Genomic DNA, 19493 nt, shown 5'->3' with positions numbered 1-19493 from the left:
AAGCATCCATAAGATTTAGGGAACATTTAGATGATATTCATGATTAATGACAGAAACCTTAAGCCCTCCTGTTGTAAACTTTATGCTATCTTTTTTTTTGTTCTTTTTAGATATAGATGATAATAGAGTGTATTTTGATCTATTATACATGCATGGATTATATCTTATTCTAATTAGGATCCCAGTCTAGTGGTTGTACATAATATGGAGTTTCACTGGTCATGTATTCATACATGAACATAGGAAAGTTAAGTCAGATTCATTCCATTGTCTTTCCTATTCCTATCTCCCACTTCCCTTCATTCTCATTTGTCTAATCCACTGAACTTCTATTCTTCTTCCCTCCCTTGTTGTGTGTTAGCATACACATATCAGAGAGAATATTCAACACATGCCAATAGTGCTTAACAAATAAATGGGTACCCATAGCCCAGTCAAGTTCATACATAAAATCAACCATCTCAAAGAACGTGAAACCTTCATGCACTGGGGGAATTCACGCCTTTTGAGGAGGATGTTGAACTTCCTTCACACATGGAATTGGATTTTGATTCAACCTTATTCTACTTCATGGGGGAAGGGAAATGCTTCACCTAACAGACAGTTTCAATAATTTGTTATGATCATGATGAAAATCTGTGCATCTTCTGTGGACAAGCAGAAACAATGGATAAACCAAAAGCATACCAGAAATTCATAAAAATATCAGCTATATATCGACAATCTTCATGATAAACTTGGACATTTTTAAAAGAAAGACATTTTTGAATAACCCTGAGGAACATAATAAACCATCTTGGTTCTTTTGTTTGTCAAAGTTTCCAATATCTGAGACTATTATTCAAAGTCTGAGGTTCATGGACCCTGTTGGTGAGGAAATGTGCATTGTCTACATAAAAGTAAAATTTTAGTTTGAATTTAGATGCCCGCTTACAAATCCAAATTTGTAATTACAAATACAAATAATTACAGATTTGTAATTACAAATACAAATTTGAAATTACAAATACAAATTTAAGAATGAATTCATGCCAACAAATCCTTTACACAAATGTATTATAATCAATTTAACATAAGATATACAAGACACATGTAACATCTCAGTCTTTTTTTTGTGTGTATGGCTCAGGGTGCTTAACCTTTGAGCCATATCCCCAGCCCTTTTTACATTTTATTTTGAGACAGGGTTTCACTAAGCTGCTTAGGGCCTCACTAAGTTGCTGAGGCTGGCTTTGAACTTGTCATCCTCCTGAGTCACTGGGGTTGCAGGCAGGTGCCACCGTGCCTGGATACATCTCTGCCTTTAGAAAACAATTTGGTTAAATTTTTGTCTACCATATTTGCCAAATGAATGGCAAACTGAAGATAATAAAATTATCGTTTACAATCTGGTCCTAGTATCAAAATCAGTTTGGAGGGTATTTTCCTGTGAAATAAATAGATATGCACACACAATTTTTAACATTTAACATTTAACTTGAAACTCGAGTATTGTAAGAACCATAGTTTAAGATAGTTTGAAGGCATTGCGTTGTCAAAATATGTATTTGTTGTTAATACTTAGTTGATGTTAACATTTTTCATTATGGTGTTGTGACATTGAAGAGGAACTGGAAAAGATCAACACCCCAAGATTCTTATTTGAGCTCCGAATTAGTGAAAATTCAGTACATTCCACAGCTTTCATTATGGTTAGATATGCGGTGTCCCCCAAAAGCTCATGTGTGAGACAATACAGGAAGGAAATGATTGGGTTATGAGACCCTTAACCTAATCAACACTGTAATCCCCTTGTAGAATTAACTGGGTGGTAACTGCCAGCAGGTAGGGTGTACCTGGAGGAGGTGGGTCCCTAGTAGTGTGACTCTGGGGTATGTATTTTGTCCTGGTGAGCAGGGCTCTCTCTCTGCTTCCATGTTGTGATATCCTGAGTTGTTTTCCTCTGCTACACCCTTCTGCCATGATGTTCTGCCTCATCTCAGGCCCTGAGCAATGAAGCCAGCTGTCTTTGGACTGAGACCTCTGAAATGGTGAGCCCCAAATAAACTTTTCCTTCTCTAGTTGTTCTTATTAGGTGTTTTGGTCACAGCAGTGAAAAAAAGCTCACTAAAACACTGCTTTAGGTTTTGGATTTTAATATTTCCAGAGTTGACACATGAAAATGTCCTTTACTCTTATAAGTCATGAGAATGAAGGGTCACAACGCCAACACTTCATAAAAGGACTCAATGCCTTTTAAGCCAGATTTCGTGTAGTGAAATCAAAGCACAGATATTTTTTAAGCTAAAAGTGGGAATTTTAAGAAATGAAGAAGAGAAACCCTTTCAACAAAGTAAAGGGAATTCTGTCTGGTAATCTCTTTGAGGTAAAGACAATAAGAGAACTGAATTTCCCACAATTTCTTTGTGTCTGGGATATGCCCACGGAAACCTAGCTGGTCACATACATATTTTAAATTTTATAGAATTGTAAGCCAATAAAAAGGTCAATGATGTGAACTGGTGTACTGTGTGAATTATAATAATAACAAAAAAGTATGATTCATAAAACATTAAAGAACTTTTTCCATTGTGTGGATCTATGGATTTATGAAAATTGCTTTCTTTGATATTTAGTCAGGCATGAAACAGCATTCTGCTTCCATTGCATTGAACACACAGGGGAATGATTGTAATCAAAGATGCAACTTGTTTTCTGGATTTATGTCCCATTACTATTAGACCACGAGGGGTTCATATAGTTGAAACAGAAACTATAATGGAAATAATATATAACAATCTCACTTTACATTTCTTTAAAGATCATAAGGGAGAGCGTGGTGTGGGTTAAGTGGGTTCTAATGCAGGTGGGTTGTCCATATTACTTATGATGAAGCAGAGGTTTAGGGTTGAAGGGATTTGCCCAGAGCTGAGACATTGGTCAAGAGAGGCCATGACTAGAACCCAGGGCTCTGACCTCCAGTTGTGCCATGACACACCATCCAAACACCTGCTTTCCCAAATGATTGGCATGGTTTTTGAGTTTTGTATGATTGGATTTGCAAATGTTTCCTACTCTCTCTGCTAAGGGAGATAAATAGCATGATTTATGGATTCATGCAACTAGCATGCATGGAACAGCACCTAGGTGACAGATGCTGTTCTTAGCACAGGGCATTGCTCTAGAAGTTGAGGTCATTCCTGTTATCAGAAATATGCCAAGTCTCCTACAAAAACAAATGTCTTCCTTTCAGTTTCCTTCCTTTGTAATTCCAGAATAGATTTAACTAAAAATTTGAGTCTGATGAAAGCAGTTTCCTGTTCTGAATCTGCAAACAAACATTGGTTCTCATATTATTGTTTTAGAAATTACAGCTTCCCTTCAATATGCATAAATGATTACAGATCACTAATAATTAAAATCAAAACAAAGCTAGAAATACCAAAATTTTTTTTAGAGAATGAAATTACATAAAAACACACACATATGCAGAAATAGTAATTCTTTATATCACACAAACAAAAAGTAATTCTATTGTTTTATAACACCTACCTTAATAAATAATAATAAGCAAATAAGCAAACTTTATTTCTGCTCTTCATTTTAGAAATGGAGAATGTCTTTCTTTCTACTTGTACAAGAAAAAAACCCCACACACATATATAGCATATATATATGTACATGTATATATATATATATACACAAAAGCATTCATTTTATACAATTAAAAGAAATAATACCAAAGATATTTTATTATATTTAAATAAGGTTTAAATATTTTATTTTTAATGAATGAGTCCAATAGATAAAATGATTAGAATTTAAGGATCATATGGATAAATAGAAGTAAGGATGGGTATTTTTGTTTTTAATAAAATACATTCAGTATGATTTTTATCCAATTTTTAAGTAGACTTAACATGGTAAAATAAAATTAACCAGCTTACCAATCTACTTGAGTCTCAAGTTTCTTTTGAGAAAATGAAATTCAAAGTAATAATAAGCCTCCCTGTGCTTCAGTCGCACAGTGTGGGGTGTCACATCTTGCCTCCCCGGTGAGGACTCTGGGGCTCCCCTTCCTTCACCTGTGACCACCACACGGCATCTCCCTTTCCCGGTCCTACCGTGGCATAGCTGAGCCCATGCCTGCACCATCTCTGATTGGAACCCCTATCACCTGTGATGAAACTGAGACTGCTCTCTTTGCTGCAGAAGAGTGGAAGGCACGTGTGCGTTAGAGTGTGAGAAACAGCAAAGTCTACTGGTCCATTATCAGAAGACAGTGTTTAGCCTTAAATGTAAAATTGGGATGTAAGAAAGGCAGTCAGAGAGGAAACAGAGCAGAAGGGAAAGTTATAAGAGCACCGTAGCCTATGGATGTGCAGATCCAGAGTCCAGGAACCTGAGCAGCCCTTGACAGACGAGGTGGGGGAATGGATCGGCCTGATCAACAGAGATAGGAATCTCTCTGTTAAGAAAGAATCACTTAGGCAAAGAAGTAAAGGCTGTGTGTGTGTCAGAATGCATGCACCCCAGGAAGGCTTTCCTGCCACAGTCGAACAAAGGGAGGTGAGGACAACTAAAGGTATATTTATTTAAGTAACCCAACAGGAAACAGCAAAACCTATGCGACATTCGTGAAGACTAGACACCCCATAGTACTCAGCCAGTGAAGAACCAGGAGAGGGACCTTGCCTCGGGGTAAAATGCTGGTTGTACCCAGTCTGTGTTGCTTGCTGGCCTGATGCTTTCTGGAACACACCCTTCTGCAGAAGTAGAGTTCACCTTGCTGAGCTACTTCTGGGCCTGTCTGAGTCCTTGTGGCACCCTGATGTCTAGCAAGAGTGATGTTAGGCTATCATGAACTGTGGCTTGCTGTCTCCTAGAGCCCTTGAGGGAAGCAAGGAAGGTACAAGACAAAAATCGGTGCCTCCATTCTCTAATATTTTACTCAAAATATTGGCTAGGTTAGCCCCAACTCCCATCGAAATCCCAACTATCCCAGCCTTAAAGATACTGTGCATTTTTTCAAAGTAGACACTATCATAGAGCCTGTTTTGTGTACTTATTTTAGCCAAGTAGTCGTCCTACTTAATTAAAATGACTCCAATTATTTTCCCTATCACAGCTTAAAAGTTCTTTCAATTACAGGAATTGTGTTCCAGAATTTACGTTAGGTGCTTTTTGTGTAGCTCTGAAAACAGCCTGTGTGATTGTAGGCACACCCTGGCTTGGGGGTTCTCAGCCCTGACTGCTCATTGGCATAACGTGAGAACTCTGAAAATACCGATGTCTGGGACCCTCCCCTGGACACCGCTTTGACTGAACTGTGATGGGACCTAGCCGTGGAAGTTTCATTAGGAGTTTACTAATAGACAAGCAGTAAATACCAAACAAAAACAAAAACAAAGGGCTGGGGAGTGCCTCGCAAGCACAAAGCCCTGAGTTTGATCCCCAGTAGTGCAAAACAAAAACAAAAACAAAAACAAAAACACCTTATTAACTACACCTGGATACCTGATTTAATTGAATTCTTCCCTGATTTCCTGAGCAGTTTATTAAAACCTTTTATCCATTGCCCCCATGAATGAACACACTATCTTCTCTGATCTTAAAAGACAGGATATTAATCTGGATAAATACTTTTGAAAATATAAGCAGAGGGACCATGCCTGGAAATAATTATGAAAAAAACAGGCCCCCCCCCCCCCCCCCCCCAATGCATGCTAAAGCAGAACATACCAGAGAGAGGTGAGGCACAGAAGGCAGATGTGGGTCCTCTTAGAGGCCACTGCTGACCTTGGGGTCCTGTGAGTACAGTAAACAGAGTCATTGTATTTTAGTATGTACTATGCATTTGAACTTTTTCATAATCTCAAAGAATAATTAGTAGTCTGGGGAAGGGAGACAGATAATGTATTCTAATGCAGCATCTTTTATTAGAAATCTAAAAGAATCTGTCTTCCTTTGGAGTTTGTCAATTATATTAATGCTTGATTAGCATTAGAGAAATTCTGTGAGCTTTAACATTGATTAAATGCCACAGCTAATGGGTTTTTTCATAGTAAATAGAATAACAATAGTATATAGTTATAAATACAGTTTCTAATGAAGAAATTGTTAGTTTAGATATGGTCCAAGGCAAAATCCTCATTCTTCACGAAGCATACCACGATGTTCCTACACACCAACGAGGTAAAGGGGACAGTGGTCCACTCAGGACATTTATATGGAGCCCACCTATACGCACAGTCAAGTCACACCAGTCATATGAAGTTCCATTCTAAACCTCAATTTGCAGCTGGAATATGTGGGCTCTAGACTTAAAACTGCTGTTCAAGTTCACACCGTTAGCAAGACAACAGGATTCGGAGATCAGGCTTTTCAATACACAACGCCAATGGAGAAAGCAAACCAACTAATCCCACCCGAATTAAAAGAAGAAGAAGAGGGGCTGGGGTTGGGTCTCAGTGGTAGAGCACTGGCCTAGCATGTGTGAGGCACTGGGTTCAGTTCTCAGCACCGCATATAAATAATTAATTAAAGGCCCATAGACAACTAAAAAAAAAATTAAAAAAAAAAGAGGAGAAGGAAGGAAAAAAGAGGGAAAGAAGGAAGGAAGGATGGCTGAAGAGCACTTAGACCCACCTGGGTATTCATGGAAACATCCTAGAAAACTTAAATATCACTTTCCATAACCAAACAATGGTCTATTCATGTATTCTAAGAAGTATTTCCCCTTCCTTTCCTCTTCCTTTTTTTTTTTTTTTTTTTTCATCGACGCCCTTATAAGGACACAGTGGCAACAATGGGCACTTTAGTTGAAAATCACTTAGAAGCATTTGAGTCAAGCACAGAAGTTGTTTAGAACTACATGTCTGGTCGTAGATCCGGGATGGGGCTTGCGGCCTGGAGGGAAGGGCTTACTGCTCCTTTTCTGTGAAAGTAAAGGAGGAAAGGTCTGCTGTAAAAGAGAACCAATTTTAAGTATGGAAGTAAAAATCTGGATGGAAAGTTATACTCTGTGTATGTATGATATGTCAAAATACATCCTACTGTCACGAATGACTAACAAGAACAAATGAAAAATAAAGAAAAGTAAACATTCAGGAGAGTTCTGAAGGGCTGTCTTGCTCCTTTCTGACAAGAGCAGAGAGACTGGGAAGGGGGCTGGGCGGGAGACAGGGGGAGATCTTGAAGGGCCCTCGAGGCCATGCCAAGGGACGCGGGGATTTCCCAAGGACATCAAAGGGACGTGGAAAATATCCAAGTACTCATGTATGTAATTGAAGAAAAGGACCCATGTTGGGGGAAGGCTTTAGAAAGGAAGAAGATTGAAGGTCAAGACACCAAGCTCTGCACTTACATTGCTGAGGGACTAAGAAGAACAGATTCTGGTTGTCCTGAGAGAGTGTCTGTAAGATTTCAAGATTGTGTGGAAGGAGAAGAGAAAGAAATCATGAGCAGCTCCAAGTCAAATAACTGGATGGTGAGGAGAGGCATAGGGGAGGAATCAGGGCAGAGGGGAACCAAACATTCTGGTTAGGTTTTGTTGGATCGGAGGCACCTGTGAGAAAGGATGAGATAATGTGAAAAATCCTATTAGAAAGTCTGTCAGACATATTTCTTTCTTTCTTTCTTTTTTTTTTTTTTTTTTTTTTTTTTTTTTGTGGTGCTGGGGATTGAACCCAGGGTCTTGTGCTTGCAAGGCAAGCACTCTACCAACTGAGCCATATCCCCAGCCCTGTCAGCCATATTTTGAGATCTGTCTTTTTCCCCATACTAATAAAGGGGGTAAACACCAACTCCATGGTTGAGTTTCCATTGAAGCTGATGGGGCATCAGTATTGCCGATGAGCTGTGAAAATGAAAAGTAGCAAGACTACAGTTGCCCATGATTCCTCTGTGATACATTTGGTATCTGCATTTGGATTTACAGTTATTTTATTTAAATTATTCAAGATGTTTTAAAATTGAACTTCAGGGCCAGTGGTTGGATGTGCTTGTTCCGAAGATTTATTTTCAACAGAACAACCACCCAAAATATAGTGGCTTAAAAAAATGACCACATTTATTTTGCTGATATTACAGTTGTGCAGGGCACCGCAGGGACAACTCCACATCATCTGGTAACGGCTCAAAGACCAGGGACAGGAATCCTCCACAGGCTCAATCACTCACCAGCTTAGTGGTTGATGCTAATTGTTGGATTTTCTTTGGCCATTCAGCCCTCTCAGCATGGTGCATGGATCTGAAGAGATCCAGGAGACCAGAAGAGAGTCAGGCCTAGCTGGGCTGCCTCTCCTGACTGAGCCTAAGTGGCTAAGTGGCTTTTCTACCACATTCTATTCATTAGAAACAAGGCACTAAATCTGGCCCACATTCCAGGGAAGGGGATTTGGACTCCATTTTTTTTTTTTTAACAACTGTCAAATAATTTAAGGCTGTATTTTCAAACCACTACAGGGATCTCAGAAGTCTCTGTTATCTAAACCCAATTATTCATTTATTTAAGTTTTAATATAATTTTAAAAGAATCTGATACTGAGACCAAGATTGTATTCAGGAGTCATTACAGCGCATAAAAATTTGATAATTCAGAGCATTTTTTTTTTCCCTTTGTCCAAATGAGGAGCTGGCAGTTTAGTAAGAGATAATATATAAACTGATAATGGGAAATGAGTTTGGGGGCTGATCTTATCTTAAAAAAAATCTAAAAAAAGGACTTTGAATGTTTTCACTGCAAGGAAATGGTAAACATTGGAGGAGACAGACTTTCCCTGAATTGAACATTATACGATGAGTACATGTGTCAAAACACCATGAGGCACTCCGCAAAGTTGTACGGTTTTATGTGTCCATTAAAACTAACCTGAAAATTTATGTTTTAAGGAAGCACAGAGTTTGCTGAGCATCCGTATGATTCCGTGCTAGTTATGCAAAAGAGTTGTACTCTTTTCCCAGGAGTGGAAATTACATTTTTGAAAAACCTAGGACCTTCCAAGTGAATGACAACTTGAATATAATGAATGTCCTTTCATTTGAAATAACCTGAATGGAAATGCTGTTATTGTCAATATCTTGTAAAAGAGGTAAGTTTGAACACTGTTAAAAAAACATATTGGAAGTGCCTTCTGTCTGTGATGTGGCATAAGGCTAAATCTTGAACACCACTTGGATTAAAAAGGCATGATGACCAAGAGGAAGGTGTTGAACTTTAGAATCCACAACCTCGTTCTGAATCTTGCTTTGACTCTTCCTTGTTGGGGGACCCTAAAGTCTCATTATGAGGGTTAGAGACACAATCGTGGTATCTGCCCCCGGCTGATGCTCAAAAACGTAAGCTTAGCTGTCATTAAGATCATTGTGGCGAGGTGAAGATGACAAGACATTGTATGACTAGCTCAGGAGGACCAGAAATTATTAGAATGTTGAAATCTACCTGTGTGGCCACGTGGCTGTACAGGAGGAATGACAGGTCCTTCCTTCACAGGGCGTGTTTTTTAAATTGTTAAGAAAATTATTCACAAGAACTTGAAAACAAAACATACACAGTTAAATTTCAACTGTCCCCAAAAGATAGCATAGTAAAGGTTATGTGATTTTGCTAGAAAGTTTGATGTTAAAATGGGCAACTCATTATTATAAGGGTCTAATTTACTTGCATCTTTTGATTCATATATATATTTCCTAAGACATTGACTTAATTATCCAGGTCAAGTAAATGAATCAACCTTGTAAATTAATATATGGAAAGATGTACCTGTTATTTCCTACCTTTAGAATTTTGAAAGTGGAATATTATATATTTTAACATAAAATGGGCATAAAATGCCATAACAAATATATCAGTAAAATAATAAATATATTACCAGTTGTTCTTTCAAAACACACAGGAGCCTAACTCAAGTGCCTAATTAAAAAATACATAGGCATAATTCAATCTTATAAAAGGGTCTGTAAATCTCTGTGAAGCTAATTGTTATAATAAATCATTGATGCACTACTGTCATTGAAAATTTTTAAGAATACTTTATTTTCCACTACAAATTTATATATAGCATAAAATATCTCAGTAGTCCTTTAAAATGGTTGTTTAAAATGTTGCTTTTGAGGGTAATGGCAAATGCTAGCTGTTATGTCCATGAGAATTAGAACAGTAAATAGTAAAACAAAATATTTTCCAAGAGTAGATGTTTGTCACAAAGGTTTGGTTTGTACTTTGAATCTTTAACCAATGTTAAAGATATATTTTCACATTAAAGGTTTTCAGTGAAAAATTAACAGACCTCTTTGAAACATAAAATAGTTAAGCTCTCTTAAACATACCAAATGTATCCCTGATAGATTCTCATCTATGAGCAGGTGAATAATATCAATTAGATACGGTGGTGAATTCTGTGGTTTACCAAAACCATGCACTTTCCTATTGTTTTATGGACTGTAAAATAATGACCCTGCTGGGGTTGGGGAGATAGCTCAGTTGGTAGAGTGCTTGCCTCAGCACAAGGCCCTGGGTTCAATCCGCAGTACCGCAAAAAAAAAAAAAAAAAAAAAAAAAAAAAAAAAAAGAAAGAAAAAATGACCCTGCTAATAATCAGTTGGCTTCTGCACCAAAATTTCTGCATTTAAGAAGTTACATCTACACTTACAACTCTTAAAGCAGCATATGAGTCTGTTTGTTAGGGTATACACTAGTGGCACTATTAAGTAAACGTGTTGAGCACTTATTCTGCTCCATGTGCCTGTGTTTGTTTCCCAGGCGCCCAGGAGAGAGTCCTTGCTCTGGTGAAGCTTACAGCCTGCTGCTTTGAATGAGTTGACACCTCCGTTTCCCTTTAAAGCCTCTAGAGAAGCACCCACTCTGTAAATCAGGTGATGTGGCACTAACTGCTTTTGGAGGCAGATGGTTCAGGTGAGTGAGTGAAACAGGCAGGACACCAAGCAGGAAGGAGCGGTTCAGGCTTTTCCACGGGGCAGTCCTGCCTCATCAAAGGTATATACTTCCCAAAGGGTCACAGCAAGACTTATCCCTCGCTCCAAAAAAAAGCTCCCTCTGTCACCTCTGCTTTTATGGAGTCCTGTTGAAGCACACCAGGTTCCCCCACCCAAAAGACCCTTGCCGTAATTAAGCTTCTCCAAAGACCATGCCCATAATTATACTTCTTACCACCAAGATTTTACAGAATGTCAGTAGGGTTTCTGCAGAGGGCGCTGTGGTGTGCGGCTTCTTCTTTCTTGTAAATGCCAGGTTTGCAGAATCTGTCTCGAAGACAGCTTGTTGTTATGCAAAAGATACTATCTTTGTTTTCTTGGTAAAAACTTGTAAAACCTCTGTCCAGCCTAAAAATAACTGTAACTGTTATGTACTCACCCACTGACATGTAACCAGACCACGGAGTATAAAGTTTAAAGAATTTCCAAACGCAAGGTCTAGAGATTTTGAGGCATTGGCCTCTCTGGACTGCTGCAGCTAAAATAAACCTACTGCCTGAAAATTCCTCGGTGTCCAGCCTCATCTGCCCTACATCACTGGTTGGTCGACAAAAAGAAAAATTTCCCAGAGAAACGTACAGTACAAAGTAAGCTGGGATAAGACACGAAGCCCACTCCTGAGCTGCCCAGTCCCCTTCCTTCCCACTCAGATCAATGCTGAGCCAGCTGATCTTCAAGATTCCTTCCAGACCCGATGTTCTGTAGCTTTGCCAGACTACCTGGGGAAAAAATGGTTACTAAAGAACCCCCAAACCAGAGATGCATTTCAAATCGAAGTCGGAGATGTTCTGAGATCCACACAGGACTGCCTTGAAGAAGATAATTTGGACTAACCTTTGCTCCAGAGCCCTAGCCAGCACATCCACCTTTCATCTCAATTACAGCCACCAGTTCAACATGTTTTATATGGTAAGGTTACTGGAGATAACATTGGATGAAGAGTTTCTCTGTTTACAAAGCAATGGAGTGGTGCACATCTATAATCCCAGCTACGGGGCAAATTAGGTAAATCTAGTCCCCTCCCCCCACAAAAAAAGCAATGGAGAATAATAGCTAACTAGCTCTGGAGTAGACAGTCCCCTAAGATTTGTGCACATGATTTTTTTTTTTTTTTTGGACGAGAGGAAACACGCACACATACATACACACACAGAGACAAGTCACTGTGAGTGAAAATCAGAACTTTCCTTTGCCTGTTGGGATGTTGCCATCACTGTTAAACTTCACAGGGCCCATGTGCCTCCTGGGAAATCTATGGGATGCTCTGAGGTAGTTCAGCAACCTTTCTAGGACTCAGTTTCCCATTTGTTGAAGAGGATGATAATAGTACTTAATGCAGAGAGCTTTCAAGAGGGTTAAATGACCAATGCAGGCAGAAGGACTTGTTACTTGACCTGACATGTCCTAGGCACTCCTTATTAGATGCTCATGGCAACTTGGAATAAAACAGAATTCAGATCTCTGTGGGTATGATTTTTCCCTGAGTAAACTCTGGGTGAAACAGCACTCAATTTTAGGCACAAGGTGGGTTCTTTCTTAGAAAATTGGCCTGAGCTTAATGGAGAAAGATGGTTATAGGATGTGAGAACTTGGTGCAGGAGACTGATTCCACTAGGGATAAAACGTAGAAATAGAGTTTTTGTTTTGACTTTCTGGAGTCTGATTTTATTCCCCTTTGTCTAGAGGTATCCCTTGTTAAAATCAACAACCTCCTTTGATCTTCCAAAATAATATTTCTGTGTCCCGAATAAAAGATTTGCAAGACAGACTTTGTTGAAAGAGAGAAGGCTGCACTGAATTCCACAACTGTGAACATACAGATCCACAGACGTAGTGGGACCTAGCCATGCAGAGGAGGAAAATGCTGTTTGCAGAAGTAGGAAAGGGTGGACGTAGGGAAGTCATTTGGAGTTTTCACACGTTGTCACTCAGTCTCGAAACTGGAGAGATACTTCCCATGTGGACCCTTCTCACCACTGCTGTCCTGTTCTGAAAAGTTTCCACGCTGCACAGACTCCATTCCATGACGGCTTTTCTGCCTGTCCCCCTCTCCATCGTTCCTGCAGCAGCCTAAATCCATTCCTTTATCACTTCCGTCTGAATTATATGCTGTTGCATATAATTCTGTCTGTCTTCAAATATCCTTCCCTCTAGCTCTTCCTTCGTGTTGCTATGCAATGATCTTTTAAGATCCACATCTGCCCCAGATCTACTTAAAATCCTTTAGTGACTTCCCAAAGCTTTCAAGAAAAAGTTCAAGTTCTGCGTGTCAGCACACACCGCCGTTTGTTGAACAAACATGGAGTTGAATGCAGATAGCCTTTTGCCTTATATATAAAAGCCAAGTTTTCATGAGATTCATTGAAACCCTATACGTTTCCCAAACCTTCTCATTCCACAGGAAGCTGTAAAACCTGCTCTGGACCCACAACTTTTCTATGTTCTTCCCTGGATGCCCTGCTTCCCACAGTTTGGCAACCCACAGGTTAACCCAGAGTATCGACCAGGCGTTAAACCTTTCTGTTTTAAAGAACCTTAAGACATCGTGCTGGATAAGATTAGTTATCTAACGCCCTCTTGTTTCAAGGGACCAGGTCATGCTAGTTCAGGCTCCATCCCTAGGAAGAAATATCCTGAAAGATTTTAGAAATGAGCTCCTTGTCTATAACAGCATGTCTGTCCTATTTCCATGCCAGCATCTGTGGCCCCATAGCAACCCACATGTCTCTCATCCCAAGACAGACGATGCTCATCTGGGGAGGACTTCACCTTCCTGACACTATGCCACCATCTGAACCCCAGCCCTTCAGCTATGCCCACGTGCATGTGCCTGGGAGAGTCTGATGATCTCAATGCTCTGCCTATACAGCAAAGAGCAGGCAGGAATGCAACTGAGATTTATTTATTTATTTATTTATTATTTATTTTAAATGTAACATTTAATTGCTACTTCGAGAAGGGGCATCCATAAAAAGTCCATTAAAACTAGACATGCCTATAGATATAATACCTGGTAAATTGAAAGCGATTTGACATATTTTAAATATTTTATATATGATTTTAAGGAAGGAGTAAAGAATGGAAGATATTTTTGAAAGTTTTTCCTCAAAACTCGGTGAAAACAAGGTTCAGAGAGTAAAAGGTTAAAATTTGGTGACCTAAGTGATAACTTTATCGAGAATATAATTAGTTCATCTGAAGAATTGATTTTGGATAATAGAGAAAAAAATCTATATTTGTTCCCTTCTCATTCCACTTGTGTTAAGATTTCTAATTTTAAAAAGACAATAGGCAGGTCATACATAAATAAAGATTTTTATCTCAAAAATAATCATTTTTTTTTGGTTGTCTTCAGTAGGAATGCCAGTAAACCGGGAGTTATTTTGTTTCTTTGTTTAATCCATCTAGAATCCAATCAAAGAGTTCTTGTGAACAGAAAGAGAGATGCAGGGGAGGAAGTGGTGGATAAGCTTATAGCGCCAACACGGAAGGAGATGGAAAATGAAAACGAGTTCTCTGAGACAAAGAGGGATGGAAGAACATCTGTGGGCTGCGGGGTGGGAGGCAGAGCCTTTCCCTCTGCTTCATTCTGTTAGCTCAGCGTCCACAGAGTGCTTAGCATAGGACACTGGAAACTTCCACAGGGCCTTTGGCCTTCCTGGCCCCTGACTGTGGGACCAGGAGTAAAGAGTGGTAAGCACTTGACATTTATATGTATTGCATGTCCTATTATCTCTTCATAACAACTTTTATTTCCTTATAACAACCAGAGAATTGGTAGTTAATTGGTAGTTAATTTCCCAAAGGTCATATAGATACCAAAGGTTAAAATGCAGTTTCTGTTTTGGTCTATCTGATCACAAGTTGGACTCAGGTCTGATTTTCCTAAAACTTTCTTCCAATATAAAATGAGGATAATTCACTGGCTAAAACAAGCTCATTTCTCACCCTTTTCTTTTTTTTTTTTATTGGTGCTTCCTAGAAAATGTGACCCTCCTGCTCTTGGTTCCATCTTTTGTATATGAGAGTCCTATCCCTGTACCTCAGATGGAGGGGCCGGGGTGCTGTGTGGACACCTGGCCTGGAGGATCCAAGGCACTGCTTATGCTTGGCCCAGCCCCTCCTTTCAACTGGGGACACTGCAACTGAGTTAACTGGTGTGAAGTGACTGAGCTGGAAGATGAAGTGGACACCAAGATCCAGGCTGCCCTCATGGTGGAAAGGTGAGCAGGGAAGCATACTGAACAAACTACAAGGAGAGTGGATCAACCCTGTGGCGAAGAGCAGAGCCGCAGCTTAGGAGGCGACAGACAGCAAAGAAGGAACTTCAGCTCCTGGACTTCAGACTTGTTGCAGCAATCAGGAAGACTTCCTGTGAGGCCCGTCTTCTCCCCTGAAACCTACACACCCACACTTTTTTTTTGTGGTACGGGGAATTGAACCCAGGGATGCTCTACCACTGAATCACACCCTCAACCCTTTTGAAATTTTATTTTGAGACAGGGTCTTGCTAAGTTGCTGAGGCTGCCCTTGGAATTGTGAAACTTCTGCCTCAGCCTCCTGGGTAGCTAGGCAATTGCACTTCCAGCTCCTTCTTCTGTTTTGTTTTGTTTAAGCTGGTTTGAATGGGTGGCAGCTGTCTCTTGCAATGAATAATCCTAAAATAAAGGAAAGGAAAGGATGAAAGTGCACTATATAATACATTTATTGTATGACTTCCTTTTCATGTTATGTTTAAATACTTTTTATGTCAATGCTTATCCACTATGTTACAATTGGAACAATCACATTGAAATCATGAAATTTTTGAGTTACCAATAAAAAAACTTTTTTATTATTAAAAAACATTTTTATTATTAAAATTTTATTTTTTTATTCAGATTTTTTGAAGTTAAAAATGAATATGGAAGAGAATATTCTGCAGTTTATTTTCTGTTTAATTGTTAAAGGAATAAGGAATACTATACTGCTTTTTGAAAGGATGACTTTGGCTTATATAATTATACTATTCAAAGGACCCTGATGGTTTGGATATAGCTTAAGAGGCCACATCTCTTAAAAGTCCCACACCTCTTCCAGCTGTTGGAAGGTTACTGCTCACTGTGGCTCTGTGAGAAGTGGTGGGCTCTTGAAGAGGTGGGAGGTAGTTAGTGGGTAGTAGTTAGGTCACTGGGGTTGCTGCCCATGGAAGAGAGTGATGTGGTTCTCATGGGATCCCAAGTTAGTCCCCGCAAGAGTGAGTTGTTTAAAGAGTGAGACTGATCTCTCCCTGATCTGTCTTTCTGACTTGCTGTGTGTTATAGCCATAGTCCAGTTATGTCAGGGTCATGGGCCAGGTTACAGAGAGGACAACAAAAGTGCCCAAAGACAGCATTGGACTAAAGTGCAAGAAGTAAAATCAAGTATCAATAAATGGGATGGATTCTAACTGAAAAGTTTCTTCACAGCAAAGGCAACAATCAAGAACATGAAGAGAGAGCCTACAGAATGGGAGAAAATCTTTGCCATCTGTACCTCAGATAGAGCATTAATGTCCAGGATATATAAAGAGCTCAAAAAAACTTAACACCAAAAAACCCAATAACCCAATCAATAAATGGGCAAAGGAATTGAACAGACAATTCACAGAAGAAGAAATATAATCAGTCAACAAATATATGAAAAAATGTTCACCATCTCTAGCAATTAGAGAAAAGTAAATTCATCTCGCTCCAGTCAGAATGGCAATTATCAAGAATACAGGGAACAATAAATGTTGGTGAAGATGTCGGAGGAAAGGTACACTCAGACATTGCTGGTGGGGTTGTAAATTGGTGCAAGCACTCTGGAAAGCAGTATGAGATTCCTCAGAAAACTTTTTGGAACTATTGGAACCACTTATCCCGCTCCTTGGTGTATACCCAAAGGACTTAAAAACAGCATACTATAGTGACACGGCCACATCAATGTTTATAACAGCTCAATTTACAATAGCTAAGCTATGGAACCAACCTTGGTGCCCTCAACAGATGAACGGATAAAGAAAATGTGGTACATATACACAATGGATTATTAGTCATAAAGAAGAACAAAATTATGGCATTTGCTGGTAAATGGATGGAACTGGAGACTATCATGCTAAGTGAAATAAGACAATCCCCAAAACCCAAAGGCTGAATGTTCTTTCTGATATGTGGATGCTAACACACAATAAGGCGGGTAGGGGAGGGAAGAATAGAAGTTCATTTGATTAGACAAAGAGGAACGAAGGGAAGGGAGGGGAGTGGGAATGGAAGGACAGTGGAATGAATCGGACATCACTTTCCTGTGTTCATACATGAATACACGACCAGCGTAACTCCACATCACGTACAACCACAGGATGGGAAGTTATACTCCATGTCTGTATGATGTGTCACAATACACTCTACTGTTATGTACATCTAAAAAGAACAGATATTGGCTCGATATAAAACATGCCCACCACAACAGAAAGCTTAGTTGAGCATCACTGTAGATGACTAGTACTCCCTCCATGTCTTTTTCTGTCATTAGGTGTTTTGTTTCTCAAAATCTTCTGCCAGCCATGACTACTCACAGTCCCGCCTTCACTTCATCTGTGGGCAGAATATCGTATCAAGTACAACAGCCATTCAGCTCTTTGTTAAAGTCAGAGAGAGAAGGTAGGAGCACTGTTATTTTTTATATTCGACAACCTTTTTCTGTTGTGAAATCGCTGCCCCTGACTGCAGGCACAGGTAATTGATGAAACCTAATCAATCATGCTCCTTATGCTATGTACTGAAGCTATTGGTCCTGGGGTGGGTGTGATAAAATTAGGACCATAGACACTCTGTGAGATTATAAAATTCCAGTTCTGGGGCAAGATGGATCTTTCTTTTACTTGAATCCAGTGATCCACGAATCTGGCAGAGACAATCTTATCATCAGAGGAGAAAAATTTTAATTGAGAATGAAGTTAAGCAGTTGCAAACAATGCTGGGAGATGTGGCGACTATGTCTCCAAACCTCAGTTTGTGAAAAAGACAAATTCTTTTTATTTGAATACAGCTTTTGTTTCTTGCAATGAAAACATTCTTGGTTAACATAGGGGTATTTGTATCTTTTATGGAATTGTATACTAAAAGTTATATATTTACGACATTAAATATATTTTATGAATATATTTCTATATAGTATAATACACTATATCATTTATTTTATCTTTTAGATTTTTTTATTGTCAGTTTAATTTAATTTAAATTGTTTATTTGGTGCATATTTTATGTGTCAGTCTCACATTCAACAAAAGTTCTCTTGATGAAATTACCTGAGAGATCAAGAAATTCTGTGTTTGGTACTAGGGAGTGAATCCACGGGTGCTCTACCACTGAGATACATCCTTGGCTCTTTTAGTTTTATTTTGGAGACAGATCTTACTAAATTGTCCAGGATGACCTTGAACTTGTGATCCTTCTGCCTTAGCCTCCTGATTTGCTGGGATTACAGGCGTGCACCACTGCACCAGACTTCCCAAGAAATTCTATCTTGACTATAGTTAGTTTTAAATGCACACTTGTTGTGAGGATTGTCTGTCCCAAATGCTTATGAATATAGCTTATGATCATATAACTCATGGTTCCAAGCAATGAACAAAAACAACTGATACTATATTTCTATTGGTCTGTTCTATGCAAAATCAGGAAAAATAATTTAAATATTAAATATGTGAAATGAGTTCAGCAACCCAATATTCTGTTTTTAACTGGCATGTGTTCTTTAATTCATATTTATTTCTTTTAATGATTACTATAGAGCCATTAAATAATGCTTATCTTTAGGCACAATTGGATTACAATTAATTGCTGTATTTAGAAAGAAACTCAAAGGTTTATTTTTATAATCTTGTAGCTTAAAACACGAAAGCAACAGGGGTGGGTACCCCCAATACAAAAGCACACCTAGAGCTCGACTTCAAAATGAAATTTTATCAGACAATAATGAAAATACGACGGTGGTAATGATTACTAAACAGTGTGAAATGTCTGAGACATTTTATAGAAATGCCCTTTTATTTCATAGAGGAAATGTGAACTAGGAGTAGATCCCGCCCGCAGGCCTGGACTGTGTCGTCTCGTGAACGCGCCAGCAGGCAACTGACGGGCGTGATCGTGCTTTTGATGAAGGTCTGCCTCTGAGTTCTGAGTCCTTCTGCGCTGACGCTGCACCACCGCACTCTGGGGAGCCTGATGCTCGGAATGAACTCATATGTTCTATGACCCTGGGCCAAATAATATTTTAAAGAAATAACCAGTATAACATTTCAGAAATTGAGACGGCCCGAGTCTGCCTAGGAAAAAGTCTCTCAGGGTTTGATATGCTGAATGTAGGGGAATTTATTTTCCATTCCAAGGAAAGGTCAGAGGAAATATTCATGCACTTCAACTTCAGAGAAAATGAAATAGAAAAAGGAAGAGTGGGCTTAATCAGACTTAAAAAAAGTCCATCTCCATTTTCCCAGCTGAAGTCCTTCATGTCTA

At 39.1% G+C, this 19493-nt stretch overlaps 1 long non-coding RNA gene across 2 annotated transcripts; it reads left to right on the top strand.

Moving 5' to 3' along the window:
• Nucleotides 1-1134: 1134 nt before the first annotated feature.
• Nucleotides 1135-14187, top strand: LOC306643372. 2 transcript variants are annotated; one of them, XR_013758912.1, is made up of 3 exons: nucleotides 1135-2030; nucleotides 8944-9071; nucleotides 10742-14187. It is a non-coding gene; the product is annotated as an uncharacterized lncRNA (long non-coding RNA). The 2 variants fall into 2 exon arrangements; XR_013758913.1 differs by having other exon boundaries at nucleotides 8071-9071.
• Nucleotides 14188-19493: the final 5306 nt, after the last annotated feature.

This window comes from Sciurus vulgaris (genome assembly GCF_902686455.1).
Source record: "Sciurus vulgaris genome assembly, chromosome: 13".
In the NCBI taxonomy this organism is placed as follows: domain Eukaryota; kingdom Metazoa; phylum Chordata; class Mammalia; order Rodentia; family Sciuridae; genus Sciurus; species Sciurus vulgaris.
Note: the sequence above shows the minus strand (reverse complement) of the source record. Positions and strands in the feature narration are given on the sequence as shown.